The following is a 15,868-nucleotide window of genomic DNA, read 5'->3' as shown; positions in this document are numbered from 1 at the left end:
AGGAGGTCTAATATTATGATACATGGCAAAATAACTATTCTTTTATTAGTATATATATATATATATATATATATATATATATATATATATATATATATACACACGCATAGATACACACACACACACACACAGAGAGAGAGAGAGACCCTTGTATATTAAATTTCTTTTTTTTCTTTAAATAATAAGAGAAAACCACATAATGGTCACTGGGGTAGTGGTAGTGAAATGATGGAAATACCCTTCACTCAACGGCTAAAAGTTGATGAAGTTAGCAAAAATGACCAACCATCAAAAGTTTTGAAAGCACATAGACAATCTGTGAATATTTTTGAACTTAGGGACTAAACTTCAGATCTGGGAAATCCAGGGACCAAAAATGATATTTTTTCTTTTTTTATTAGATTTATTCTTTTTTTATTGGATTATTATTTATCAATAAATATTAATGTTAATATATATTATTTATATATTAATAAATATTATTTTACTAGATTACAATTTGTTAATTATTTTTTATTTTGCAATTGTTTTTAATTTCTTTTAATTGTTTTTTAATTTATTATTTTAAATAAAAAAACCAAAAAAAACTCACTCACCGCACATCTCCTAATTTATTTTAAATATTTGAAAGATAATATATCTTAATGTCATTTTTGATAAGCTTGTAATCAAGTGCTAGATAAATAGGATTTATTATGCCATAAGCACATTAATAAGTTTGGTTAACCTAAAAGTGTTTAAGAAACTATTCACAGTCAGCTTATGATCATGTTTTTCCAAGAATTACACGATTATAAACATGGATGTCGATTAGCTTTTATTTAGTTTGTTGTTTTTGAAGTTGAATTAACACATTCGATTTCGTATTTAGAACTCCCTTCTTTTATATAGTTAATTAAATGAGTTGATGTTGTGTTGTTATTCTTTCTAGCAATTTTAGCTTTGTTATAACCCACAATTTCATTCTTGACCCAATTCATGTTGGATGATTGAATTGGGGTTAGTTCGTTATTGTTATTCAATATGTAAAATTAGTATTGTTTTATGATTTGATATTAAGTGACACACATCGAATTGGTTCTGTGATGGAATTAACTTTGGTTTAAACTAAAATTGCACGTTTTTATGCTTCCAAGCTTGTGATGTTAGGTTTTATTAAAAGAGCTTGTGTTGATTAAACAGTTTGGTGAATGGAATATGCTAGAGCTTGTTAGTATCTTAAAGTACCAACTAACACTAGAATTCAATTCAACACCCATCAAACACAACCACCATCATCCAGTCTGACAGTGGTGGGATGGGTGAGATTTTTTTTAAATAAATTAAGGTGATGGTGGTGTTGTCCAAAAAAAAATTAATCCAATAAAAGTGTAAGTGTAATATCCTGATGTTAAGGTACTTCTAATTTTTGGACTCTATAATTTTATTATGTTGCATTTTTGGTCCCTAAGTTATAAAAGAGTGGAAAAGGGCCCAAAGTGGAATTTTGGTGAAAGTTGGGCTGGTATGAGTACGTCATGCGTACGTGTGTGTACGTTGAGCGTACTAAAGCACACCTTAGTATGTTGGGTGTACACTTCATATGCACGGCGTACGTGGAATGCATGCAAATCCTAATTTTAGGGATCTTGCTCACATTTAAGCCACCTTATGGACTAATATCCTCTTCTTACCCAGCCTCCATCTGTGATATCGACCCTCAAGCAACCCTAGAGAAAGAGAGAGCAAATTTTGAGCCTTAAAGAGAGTTTTGGAGTGGTTTTGAAGAGAGAAGAAGGTGGTGAGAAGATCTTGGAGTTGAGAACACTTTGGATTTGGGATTTCTTCTTGGTTTTCAACATCTTGAAGTATTGACGTATACCATCAGGAATACGTCAGGCGTAACTGAACTGTCAATGTGATAGACGGCTTGGGCAAAAGTTGGTGTACACCTAACGTCACGTCCTCGCCCCCCCCCCCCCCTTGCAACATAGTACTAGCGTTAAGAAAAAAAATAGTACTAGTTATCCTCCAGAGCGACAAATGTAACGCTCATGACATTGATCCCCTGGCAAGTCTGCACCAATAACAAACAGCGACTCACGGAGCACGATCTACCAATCAGAAGCCGCATATCCCTGCCAGTCATGAAAAAGTAGAAAATATGGTCGGGGTTCTGTCCCCCGGACTCCAATTTTAAAAAGTCCCCTTATCCTCCTAGAGAAGGGATCAACACTCAACATAAACCTTTTATTTCATACTTTCTTACTCTATCATCAAAACCTAGAACTGATTTGATCATCGGAGCATCATTCTAGGACATCCTCCCAGACGAAGATTGACGATATTTTTTGTTATGATTCCCAGGTCCTCTTTTTCCATCCCTCACGGAGCAGGAGTCGAGCCCGAGACATATCACAACAGTTTTTGCCATCCGAATGTACACCTAGTATGGTGTAACCTACTTTGCAACACCAACCACCCGAAATGACGGGTAAAGGACCGATACAAAAGGAAGGAGACAACAATAGCCCGATGAGACCAATGCAGTCACTCGATGGAAGCGGTCGGTCGACAACGGAAGGATAACCGCTCACACAGGCACCAATGACGTCGCCAGTCAGTTCCACGGCGGAGTTCATTTTTAGTTTATGGTGACCGCCGCCTGTTACAACATCAAAACTGGCCACAACGCCTCAAAGAGAGCCAACCACTGAATCATAACAAGTAGAAAATCAACCACAACCATCGGAACCGCAGGCGGGGACTAGCGCTTGGTCCCCCGGCAGCCGTCACCATTCTATCAGTCGCACCACTTGTAGGTCACTAGTCTTCTCCTATGGCCACTATGTCACATACCTCGTTATTCTCCCACCAACCGTCGTTCAACCAATATTAATACCACTACCAAAGTATGTACCCTCACACACAGACACAACCCCACAACAGTCAAAGCGTGCCAACACATGGGGAAAACGCACAAACTACGGGGCCAACAGAGCTGAATTCGCAAACGAATCAGCTAATGCATGCACAAGCCACGTTGGCATCATATATGCCTCAAGAGAACATGTATAACCACGGGTACCATTATGAGTTTGGCCAAGGGTACAACAACCCATACTATGCGCAGCAGGCGACGATCGGCAGACCCCTCAACTACCCACATATGAACAACCCTGTAAAAAGCATCAGCTCGACATTCTGGCAAGAGCTATTATAGTACGAGATACCGCATTCTGCCATGATACCAAATATTCCAAAGTATGACGGCACAACGGATCCTGATGAACACATAGATACCTACGAGTAGACGATGACATCCTTCTGGATGGACAAGAGCTTCACTTGCACCTACTTCCCAATCATACTATCGGGAAATGCTAGGCACTACGTCCAGGAAGTATCTCCAGCTTTGAAAATTTGAGATACCTTTTCCTCCACACCTTCATGCAATTGAGGAAAGTCAAAGAAAATGCCAACTCTATCATGTTATACAAGAAAAAAGAAGGAGAATTTATCCGGGCATACTATGATCGGTTTACCCTCGCGACCCTAAGCATCCCCGGCCACGAGGAATTGCTAGTCATAGGATCCTTCACCCAAGGGCTTATCCCAGGCCCCCTTTCAAAGAAAATGCAAGGAACATTGCCAAAATCCAGAGACGAGCTCAGATACAGGGTCGAGAAATACCTCAGGTAGATTGAGGGAGAAGAACAAAAACAAGGCAACCTAAAAGCCATAGCGAACGCCTACCTCAAACAAGAACCATCCAGCTCCCACTACCGCCAGAGCCACAAGGAGTGCAACGATGGAAGCCAGGATAAGCACTACAGACATTCAAGACACTTATCTCGCAGATTCCACCCGTTCGTCAAGGATGAACCAAGGAGCCATAAGATGGAAGTGCACGCATTGGAGAAAACCCCCAGCAGACAGAAAAAGAGAAAAGAAAATATTGAAAATATTGCAAATATTACAAGAGAAAAAACCATGACACCGAAGAATGCACGGTCCTCAAAAAAGAAGTAGAAGACAAGCGCCTAAGCGGAGACTTAACAGAAATCATGAAGACTCTACGGTCATAGTAAGAAGCTGAACAGAAGGATGGGAGAACTCGGAAGGAGACAAACAAACAACCAATAAAAAAGGAAGAAATATTCACAATTGCAAGCCCCGATATAGAGTCAGGCGTTGACTGCCAGCCGATGGTGCCGACGGCCTACCCAACGATAGTCTCAACATAAGTTTCTCATAGGAAGACCCACGAACTCCCAACTAGGAACCCACATATCCGATCGTAATCCCCGCCTTCATACAAGAGCATCAGATTTGGCGAGTCCTAGTCAAAGGAGGTAGCAGCACTAACATCCTTTATCGACACTGCCTCAAATGACTCCTATCATCCTGGAAGAAAAGCCTAAGATCACCAACCCGAGCCCCCATTGGCTTCACAGGACACAAACAATGGCCACTCGGGACCATAAACCTCCTGTTGACACTACTCAGCCATGACAGAAAGGAAAAGGTAACAAGGATAATCAAGTTCTCGATAGTTAAGCAAAAGTCTGAAGAAGATATGATCCTAAAGAGACCTTCTCTCTTCCGGCTACAAGCCATCCCATCAACAATACATGGTAGTATCAAGTTCAGCATGAAAAATGGCCCGGCAATAGTAACAGCTCTAAACACACGAGCAAAACCACTTCGGCATATCGCCGCCTGGTCCACTGCACACATCCCAAGAAAGTGGCGCACGATGACAGCTAACACCCAAACAGTCAAGCACAAAAAAATAACCATCCGCGCTCAAAAAAGGGCAAAGGACGCCAACCCCTAACGAACAGCCCGAGGGGGTGATAGCAATAGCATCACCACCCCACCATCAAGGATCGTCCTCATGATTATCAAACGAGGTTGGACGTTACTAAGCGTTCCTACACATCTCAAGGCAGCCAAGGCACAAGGCATGGAAAAGAAGGGAACGAAGGAGCACATACACGAAGTCCCGAAGCTCGACGGAAGGCACGAATAAGGAGTCGTTGGTACCGGGGAAGAGAGGATAGGCAGACACCACAAAAAAGAGAATGTAAACAGGATACTCACTACATCCATACAAATCCACTATTAGCAGACGTTTCCCCCAGGGCGACACAAAGTCAGTAACCTCACAGAAAATGGATTCGCCGACACAAAAGTCATGTAGAATAAGGGAAAACCACTCAAAATTGATAACCAAGCGACCAAAACCGGAGAATGGAAGAAATTGAAAATCATCTTCTGAAAAACGAATGACCTAGAAACAATCAATCACAGCTCCCACATGAGCATGAACGCTAGAAAGCTTGCAGATCCGAGTCGCTGAAGAACACAAGCTATGAAAGACTAAGAAGAAGAATTCGTTCCAATGACTTCGGAGCCCCTAAGCCCAAGCTAATAGCCTTGGCTTCAGGGGAATCGAGGGAAGGGACCAAGTGATCAAATTCCTAATGGATAATCACACCCCAAATAGTTAGATCAAGAGCTAAATCTAGAATAGCAAAAGCTATCGGACTTCCGATGCTTATCTGACGATGTAGATGGCCTATAAGGCACCAAAAAAACATGAAATGAAAAGAAAATTTGCAGAAAACGAGTATCAACACACTTTTGTATGAATGGAAAATAATAACAGACTGAATAGCTGTGCCACCCAACATAAAACAAATAAGACAAAACAATCACCGGCCTCAAAGAATAATCACTTCCGTCTTATAAACATGTCAACAAGGCTAGAGGATTCGCAGCTCATGATCATGAAAAATACAAGGCCTTAAAGGATCATAAACTTTCCCTCGAAATATACAATGCCTAAGCTCCTAGATCCCGAGGTGACAACCTTGATCTTGCTTAGACGACCAAGGTTGGAGTACAACTCCCCTTGACCCAAGCCTTAGAACAAAGCCTTAAGGCGAAAGCTTTCAGCTAGCAAAGAAATCCTAATGAAATGAACCAGCCAGAGTTCACACCTACAAACTAACTAAAGCATCAACCAAATGGGGCTAACCTGAAAGAGAGCGTCGAGCCCGTAAGAACAGATGCTCTAGCCCCATAACCTGTTAAATAAATAATAACAATGACCAAGACCCCCAAAGGCCAACACTAACCTCTGGGGAGAATCCAAACCAATGTTGACCAACACAAACCTTCCAAAAAAACAAACATGATGAACCGAAATAAAACTTAACATAAATAAAAACAAAATTAATGCATTGTTTAACCCGGACAACCCCCGAGATTTTAAAACGACCACATAGGGCCAAAGAAGACAACCAAAACTTGTTTTAAAATTGTTCGACAAGCACCATGAAGATACAAATGTTATCTCAAAACATAAAACAACAACAAAGGATAAAAACAATCACTTATTGGGGGTGGAGGAAGGTCTGGCATGAGAAGCACCACCTTCAAAATGGCCTTCCTCGTAGTCAGGATCATCACACATCTGACGCAGGCCCCCAATATCCAGCTCCCAGGCAAAGGTAGGAGGAAAAGTCTGTCTCCATGAAAATTTTATAGCATCATGCATTGCCTGAGAAAGCTCCGTGGTAGCGTCCAGTTCCCCAGGGACAAAATTTTTGGCGGCAACCTGCTCTAGGATAACATGCTTGTCGTTCTCCACGCTGGCAGCCACACATGTTGTCTTCATCCGCTTCACCCCCAATGCAAATTCAGCACTCTCAACAACCTTATCCACCACTTGGACAACACCTTTTTGAAGAAACCATCCCAAGTTCTCCTCTACAATGTTCCTCTCTGCAACCTCCTCCTCCAGAATCTTGTGTGAATACTCCGCCTGGACCTCCAACACCATCATCTCTTCCACTAAGACTTCAATCCACTGAGAAAAGCGCTCCACTAACCCATCTAGAGTAGCCACTTGGTCCTCCAAAGAAGCCTTCTCCCCTGCCAAAAGATCATAGCGCTCCTCGAATGACTGTTTTCCCCCTCCAATTCCAGCAACCTTACCCTCAGCTCATCCCACTCATCCTTAACTTAGGCTAGCTCGCTAGACTCGGAACCAACCTGACAAAGGCGAGAGGTAGTCACCGTCATTTACGAACCAACCTGCACAACTACATATAAAAGGTGGTTAGAAAGATAGGAATTAGAAAGAAGCTCCAAGGCCTCAATGGTAGCAGGGGGAAAAGCATGGTAACCCCGATCATACGTCATCGACTGTTGGGAAAGGAAAGACTCCCGGTTTATCCCCCATCCAGGTACATACATAGTCGGTGTAGTTGGGGGGGAGAAGTAGAACCCTCGGCAATGTCTTCCCCAGCCAAGAGCAGGATCTTGGCGTCCGGAACACCTTCGCAAACAGGGATTGAGTCAACACCATGAACATATTTACCAAGAACAAAAGCTTCCATCGACTCTTCTTTAGGTTCACGAGGTAGTTTAGTCTCCCCCTACTTCATCCCATCCAACTATTTCAGAGTGTCATCATCAGGGATGTCAACCACCACTGTGGCCGCCCCCAAAAGGAAGTCCATGTTTCGTCTCTTAAGCAGGCGCCGACTTGAAGAGCTGGCATCAGCAAATTCCACAAGCGGTGAATCCAGATAGTAAATACATCATTTTGAATTCACACGGGTGTTATGCCGAGTCAGTGCGATCGGCATCTTCTCCTCCTCCATATCAGATGGCAAAGGACCCTGACAAGAAACACCACCAACAGGAACATCAACCAATACCTGACCAATGGGAGAATCAAACCCATGTGGAGACATGGCAAGAGGACTGACAAGGGTCAGGGCACGGTCAGGACTGACCAAAGGAGGGAATGTATCAGCCAAGGTCGCTTCCCGATGCAGATAGGTGTCCTGAAAGTGGCCCCTTAGCACCATCTCAAAAGGAAGGATCCTCTCGTGAACTGCAAATGAGAGAAAAGCCAACATAGTTCACAAAAAAAAAAAACAACAATCCAAAAATGAAGGAGGAAGGAGAGGCACTCACCATCTTTCTTAATGTATAACTAATGCATCATCCGTTGGGCCTTCCAGGTAGCGCTCATCCCAATAGCAGCCAACATATGATCCTCCCAGTCCTTGCCATTAACACACATGGTCTTCAGTGCTTGCGCCACAGTGAAACTGGCCCCAAACAGTTCTGGTGCCCAATCGGAAAAAATGGTCAAGCGAGCATAAACAAAACACACAAGATTATGATTCACCCAGAGCCACAGATCTTTCCATTTCTTCTCTGGAGCTTTTTTATTGATTATGAAGGCATGAATACCCCACCGTTGGGAAAAGGTCCGAACACCAGATTGTGTAGAAGAATTGAAGAAAGCTTTGAAGGCCCAAAATTGTGGCAGAACTCCAAGGTCCCGAAAGATAAGTTCAAAGCAATAATCTTTTTGATGATTTTTGGAGTCAGATCATCCACAGGAAAGCTATATTAGCGGATTATCTCATCAAACAAATTCATCGTCGGCAGCCTCAGACTAGCCTCGAAGATCAGAATAGGGACCCCGACCTTCCCTACCGGCGGGCGAGAAATTATCACCCCCTTTCAAGGATACTCCACGCCATGCTTGGGAAGAAAACCAAACCGCTCTTGAAGAGCAGAAAACTCGCCCGAAGAAGGAACGATTCCGGTATGAAAGTCAGCCATGGTCCGTCAAAGAAGTAGAAACAGGAGAGAAACGGAAAAGAAGTAGTAGAAATGAAAAGAACCAGAAAAAGGTAGTTCGACTCAAATAGGGGAATTTTTAAATGTTTGAGGGAAGCCCAATATGTTACAATGATGAAAACCGCCTGTGAAAACGCCTCTGTCACATAAGCAATCGTCAAAATCCATCACCACCAAACGCATATCCAGATCCAAGCTATAACAACTTAGCTACCATAAGCTAATGTTGACGTCTACTAGCCTAAGGGACTTGTTGATGTATCCCATCAAGAATACGTCAGATGTAATGGAACCGTCAATTTAATAGACAATCTGGGAAAATGTCAATGTACGCCTAATGATGTGTCCTCGCCCTTGCCTGTCGTAACCCCATGTCTGTTCCTTGGCGCCCAAGCTCCAGAACCAGCATCAAGACAAAATAGTATCAGTCGTTGATCCCATGACAAATCTGCACTAATAACAAACAGCCACTCACTGAGCATGATCTACCAATCGGAAGCCGGATGTCCCTGCCAAACTTGAAAAAGTAGAAGATATGGTCGGGGTTCTATCCCCTCAACTCCACTCATAAAAAGGTACCTTCTCCTCCAAGAGAAGGGGGCGACACTAAACATTAACCTTTTATTTCATACTTTCTCACCCTCTCATCAAAACCTAGAACTGACTAGATCATCAGAGCATCGTTCTGGGATATCCTCCCGGACGACGACTGATGGTCTTGTTTTCTTTGTTGTGATTCTCAGCCCCCTCCCCCCTTTTTTTCCATTACTCACGGAGTAGGAGTCGAGCCAGAGACATATCACAATAGTTTGTTCCTATGAATCGAAAGAATCTTATTAGTTCTAGTTGTTTGAATTCTGATGATTTTAAACAAGTTATTAAGTACAATAAGTTTATCTTATCTTGAGGTGGAATGTTTTTTGGTTTTGGATATTTAAATAATAGAATGTTTTGTTTGAATATTATTGAAAAATTATTACCAATTCAAAATTTTGCATTTGTATCTTCTACTTCAAATGTTGATAAATCTATGTTTTGGCATGTAAGATTAGGTCATGTCAATTTTAGAATGATGCATGAGATGTCAAAATATGGATTAATTCTAGCCTTTGACATGACTTCTGTAAATATAAAATGTGCATGATCACAAAAGTGATAAAACAACCTTTTCCTAGTGTCACTAGAAATTTGGTTATTGTGGAACTTCTACATAGTAACCTGTGTGATTTTCACTCCACTCCTTCCTTGGGAAAATAAAAAGTATGCAGTCACCTTCATTGATGACCACACTTGATTGTGCTATGTGTATTTGTTACATTCTAAGGACGAAGCCTTAGATAAATTCAAAATATACAAAACCGAGGTGGAATTATAATTAGGAAATCCAATTAAATGTCTTAGGGTTGATAGGGGGGTGAATATATCGATCCCATTCACTTCCAATCAGTGGGTATCATTCATGAGACAACGACAACTTACTCACCCCAACATATTGGAATTGTGGAACGCAAAAATCAAGTTTTAAAGGAAATGGTAAACTCGATGTTGTCATACTCGTGATTGAGTGATGGATTCTTGGGAGAGGCCATGTTAACGACCTACTACTTATATTTAACTCAAGTCACTTAGGAGTCCACAAAGCACAAAGCAAGCAGCATTCATGTAGTAACACTCCAAGTCATAGCCAAATGAATAGCATATCAATTCCACTTTCTATCAGAAGGATTCCAGATCTAACATAAAACCCAATCCCTCTTAGGCTACAAGGCATCACATATCAGGATAATCAACCTAGTCATCTGCAATCCATACTTACTACCCTTGATAAGACAAGGATCCTAGTACTAAATCTCTTCCTAGGGCAATCACCACACTACTCTCCGCCATCAGTTGTAGAAAGAACTCCTGTTATCTCCCTCTAACTAGCTCACAAATATAATTACATATCAACAAAACCAAATAATTCTTCGAATGAGAGGTCTCACACTACAATGGTTAGACTCAAACAAGAGCTGCACAATAGAGTTTTAACCTAACCTTCTAAAATTATCTAGTCTCAGTGTAACATTAGGACTTTCAGGTATATTCTTGTGTGTTTAATTTTGAGATTTATGGAGTGACTCGACGAGTTTTAAATACAACTCGTCTAGTAGAGTCGATTTGTACACGTGGGATTAATGAATGGAATCAATGAGTTTGAGAGTTGACTCGTTGAGTAGAGTCGAATTGTCCCGATGAGCTTGATCATGCAATAACTCGGTGAGTTGGGGGTCAACTCGACGAGCTGAGCTGGACCTTCATGAGACATCTGAGGAAACGAGTGGACTCAATAAGTTACATGGGTGCACTCAGCGAGTCGAGTCAAACATGGGTTGCTAACTCGAGTTTGACTTATGTTGACTTTAGGGTTGGGTCAATCATAAGTAATGGGGACCATGGAGGGGTAAAATGGTCTTTTATCCACTTCAAGAGTTAGAGAGACAAAGAATAGCCTTCGGTTAGTAGAGTCGTGAAAAGAGTATTAATTATAGATATTCATCCTTTGTGATTGCTGGAGGCTAGTTCAAGATTCGGGCACGAGGTTATTTGCTTGCTTGCTTGCAAGGTGAGTCTTTTCACTATACTTACCATGAGTGGTATCTTTGTGTGATTGAGATGTCTTATGTGCTTACATTGTTTATTTTGATATCCTGCATTATTTCTTTGTGATTTATGTTGTGTATTACTCAGAGCTTATAGGGTTAGGACCAAAGAGTCCATCAGAGTTATGGGACCAGAGGGTCTTACTGTTGTTATAGCCTCGAGTGGCTATAGACCTGTGTGTGGTACTTTGGGGAACTCACTAAGCTTCATGCTTACCGTGTTATGTGTTATGTGTTTGAGGTTTTTCTCAAGATCACAGGATTTTAATCAAAAAAATTATGGAGTTGCAATTGTAAATTAAATAAATGTGATTTTTGTTAAATGTGTTATGAGAATTATATGGTTTTAAATGAAAATTTTGTTTGAAAATTTACGTCGTTACAAGTTGGTATCAGAGCCTTGGTTTGAGGGTTTCGGATGCACCTTCGGGTATGTATGAACTCAAACTGGGGATTTGAGAAAAAAATTCAAAAGAAATGATTTTCTAAAATGAGCAAGAGTTTCTAAGAGAAAACGAAAAGGAGTAGTGTGTGCAATCAGCCAAAGCCCGAACGGTGATTTCCCAAAATATCCTTACTTAATTGTGTTATGAGTTATTACTGGGATATTAGTGATGCATGCTACATGATGGGTTAGGTAATTCATATGTTAGGGCTAGAGTTGCCTGATTTGTGATGCCTTGGCCTAGGAATTGTTGATGTCTATGATGTGCTTTGATTATGTGTGGAGTAAAAGTATCCATCAGGAATCTTTTAGAGAGAGCTTTGAGTGGAGGAGTAATCAAGGAGAGATACCTGGATGATCATTGGAGGATCATGTTGAGGGAGTAGATAGATATATATGCGAGTGGTAGGGTTGCTTGAGTTCGGTGATACCTTTTGAGTGTGAGTAGAGCAAATAGAGTGTAACCTATAGTGGTTTAACATGTTGGTGGAGATTATTTGCTGCCCGAATGATGCTTGCTTCGTGCTGTGTGGAACTCTTGATGATGCGAGTCAGATATTAAGTGAATATAACGATATTCAGGAGGTAGATGGATGGCATCATAAGGAATTCTTCAGCAGCTGATGGCAAAGAAGAGTGAGAACCTAGGAAGAGCCTAGGGAGTGACCTTAGTTAGATGAGTATGATGATAGAGGATAGTATTCGTTGGAGAGCGCCTAGGTTCAACGGGATTGGTGATTGAGAAGGTTGAGCAGCTACTTAGGAAATCTGGAATGATCCATGTGGAAAGTATGGGTAGATGTGGAAGGTAGTATGGGCCCATACTATTGAAAGCAGAGGACTCATACTCGAAACGGGGAGACTTCCAAAGGTTCTAAGTAGCAGACTGAGAAGATATAACATGGTTCGGGTACCATGATTTGTAGCAGACTGAGAGAAGATAACATGGTTCAGGTACCACAACTTGTAGCAGACTAAGAGGAGATAACATGCTTTGGGTACCATGATTTGTAGCAGACTGAGAGGAGATAACATGGTTCGGGTACCATTATTTGTAGCAAACTGAAAGGAGATAACATGCTTCGGGTACCATGATTTGTAGTAGACTGAGAGGAGATAATATGGTTTCGGTACCATAATTTGTAACAGATTGAGAGGAGATAACATGGTTTGGGTACCATGATTCGCAACAGATCGAGAGATGATCACATGGTTCGAATACCATGATTTGTAGCGGTTAGTGCTTTTGGTTTTACCAGTTATCCAGTTGTGATTGATTAGACTGGGATCAGATGTAATAGAGTGTGGGGCCTGAGAGCCATGTTGAACGAGTCTCAATAGAGCATACCTTGAGGGGGGAAACTTGAGTTAGTATCCGAGAGATTTTTGCTGAGATGCCATTTGGAGTCGCAAGACTCAGGGATGAGTAGAGATGATGATTATTGGAGGATAGTGGTCTAAGTTGACCAATCAACTTATGAATGAGGTGTTATCTTCTATGGCAAGAGTTGTGTTGTCCCCGTTTTCTGGGTGAAGCAAAAGATATGACGAGCTTCCAGTTTTGTAGAGTATGTGGGTAAACCCCATGAGGTAGCATAGGGATGCAACAGAGTATTTTGGGTAGTATGTTGCTGCGAGGTATTTCTTATACCATGAGAAAGTCATTTGTGGGTATATGATGGAAGAACTGGTAGGTGCCTTTTGAGGAGGTATACTTTTAGCGGCGGGTTCAGGTGGTTAAGAGGAGTATATCGGGGGGTGTCCCTTTTTGTCTTAATTGTGTACGGACTGTGAGAGTGGGGTCTCTTGCTTTATGATGATCCCCACGATGGTAGACTGGTCGAGGATTCAGAGACGAATTGCGTGTTAAGTGCATTATTTCCAGACCGAGAGTTAGGACTAATTCTGAACAATATGGGTGTTATATCGGTATGAGGCTTCGAGATGACTAGAGGCAGTCACATTGGGAGGATTCTGATATTCTTGACTGAGCTACGAGATATTTGGAGTTGCTTGATTCCATCGAGAAGATCAATGAAGAGATTACATGGTACGTTCCAAGAGCCAAGTGTGATATACCTGGTGAAACAGTCTATGGACTAGATTAATGGTATGCCAATTGTTTATGGTTTGAACCCTGAGTGGGGGAGAACTGAGTATTCTATTGAGAGGGCCAGCGATCCGTTCAACTGTGTTAGTGATCTGGTTATGGGGATTCATGGTACGGTCATATGCGACCTGGGTTATTGGTGGGTGAGGCGAGGAGCAAGTCGGGGTGATGTATGGGTATGTGCTTAAGGAAGGATGACAGAACCCACGACATGTGACCGTTGGCCAGAGAATTTATTTTAGCTAGGGATTTTTCGGGATTGCAATTGTTGAGTTCAAGGCTGTTGGGTCGCCGAGTTCAGGGTGCAATAGTTGAGATTTACAAGTATAAATTTAGATTGTGATTTATACTCCAGAAGGGATAGTAGTTGATTTGTCAATCAATCTCAGAGTCGGCATGAGTAGTTCGTATGGGCGGTGATCAGTAGAGGGTGGAGCTTCGGATTTTCGTCAATGTGTTTTCAGTTATTGACGATTCCTCTGTGCTTCAATTTGTGAGATGGGAATATTTCGAAGTTACAAGTTGTGCGAGAAGAAGATCGGTTGTGAGATTCTGAGAGGATACATTTCAGTATCTGAGTATGATGCCGTGAGTATGAGATCAGTGGTTAAGGCAAGACATCGTGAGGTTTTGTGATGGTGTACCAAGGTATCCGAGTATGATGTCCTTAATTTTGGAGTATATTGAGTCTTGAGTTTGAGATGGCAAGTAGTGTATCAAGTATCTATGGTTCCAGTGGGAACCCTTCGGATATTTGACATCAATCGAGATTATCCAAAAATGTGAATTGCAGCGAGAAAATGATTTTTGTCATGGCGGTTTCCGTTGGGAGTAATGATGCTTATTTTGGATGGGTGTGTTCACCTATCTATGCTGGGCCGCATAGCATGAGTTAGTGAACACAGTGTGGTGTTGACTTAAGGATGAGATTGTGGGATGGTAAGAGAAAGTGATGTAAACTGTGGGGAGCTGTAGCATTCATGAGTTAGTGCGAGAGAGTGAGGTGATACTGCGGGGAGCCGTAGTATTCACCAGTCAGTGAGAGGGTGTGGTGATACTGCGGGGAGCCATAGTATTCACCAAACAATGAGCGAGCATTGTGAAACTTTGGGGAGCTGTAGCTTTCACTGGTCAAAGGGAGAGCATTGTGAAACTGCGGGGAGTCGTAGCTTTCACTGGTCAAAGGGAGAGCATTGTGAAACTGCGGGAAGTCGTAGCTTTCACTGGTCAGAGCTAGAGCATTATGAAACTACGGGGAGTCGTAGCTTTCACTGGTCAGAGGGAGAGCATTGTGAAACTGCAGGGAGCCGTAATTTTCACTGGTCAGCGAGAGAGTATTGTGCAACTGAGGGGGAACCGTAGCTTTCACTAGCCAACGATCAAGAAAGAAGTATTGTGAATCTACGAGGAGATGTAATATTTGCTAGTCAGAGTAGGACGCAGAGGAGTTCTTAGGCTTGGGTAGCCTTACCACTTGATTCTTTTGGAACCTAGTTGCTGGACCAGGGGCGAGCCTGGAGTCTCCGTGTCGGTCGAGGATTGTGGCATCCCGGGTTGAGAAGGGATTATCGTAAGCGGGAGGAATTGGAGATATGGTGTGGGCATAAATTTATGAATCGTAGGTACGGGTCGAGTATCTGATTGGAAATGATTGGTTCCAATTCTGCGTTGGGCCAGACTCTCGAGTTTGAGTTGGCTCTATTAGTCTATTGAGAAGGCGAAATGAGATTCCAGACTTATAGGTGGGTTCCATTTTGAGAGGCATTGTGTGTCATCTGATGTCTTAGACCATGTGGGTCAGTTCATTTGTATGGAAAGGACCGCGAGATGTATGGATCTAATGAATAGTAGACGACATAGATCGAGGGTGAGAAGATTTTAGTTGGGGTTGTAGTATTCGCTTGGGTAAAGCGAACTTTGTGACTTGTGTGTCACACTGGGCCGAGATAGATAGTGTGAGAAGGCAGACAGTGAGGTGTTTTGGGGTATGCAACGGGTAACCTTTGGAGGTTCAAC

The sequence above is a fragment of the Lactuca saligna genome, chromosome 8, assembly GCF_052625555.1.
Source record: "Lactuca saligna cultivar CGN05327 chromosome 8, ASM5262555v1, whole genome shotgun sequence".
In the NCBI taxonomy this organism is placed as follows: Eukaryota; Viridiplantae; Streptophyta; class Magnoliopsida; order Asterales; family Asteraceae; genus Lactuca; species Lactuca saligna.
This window is presented reverse-complemented; position numbering follows the sequence as displayed.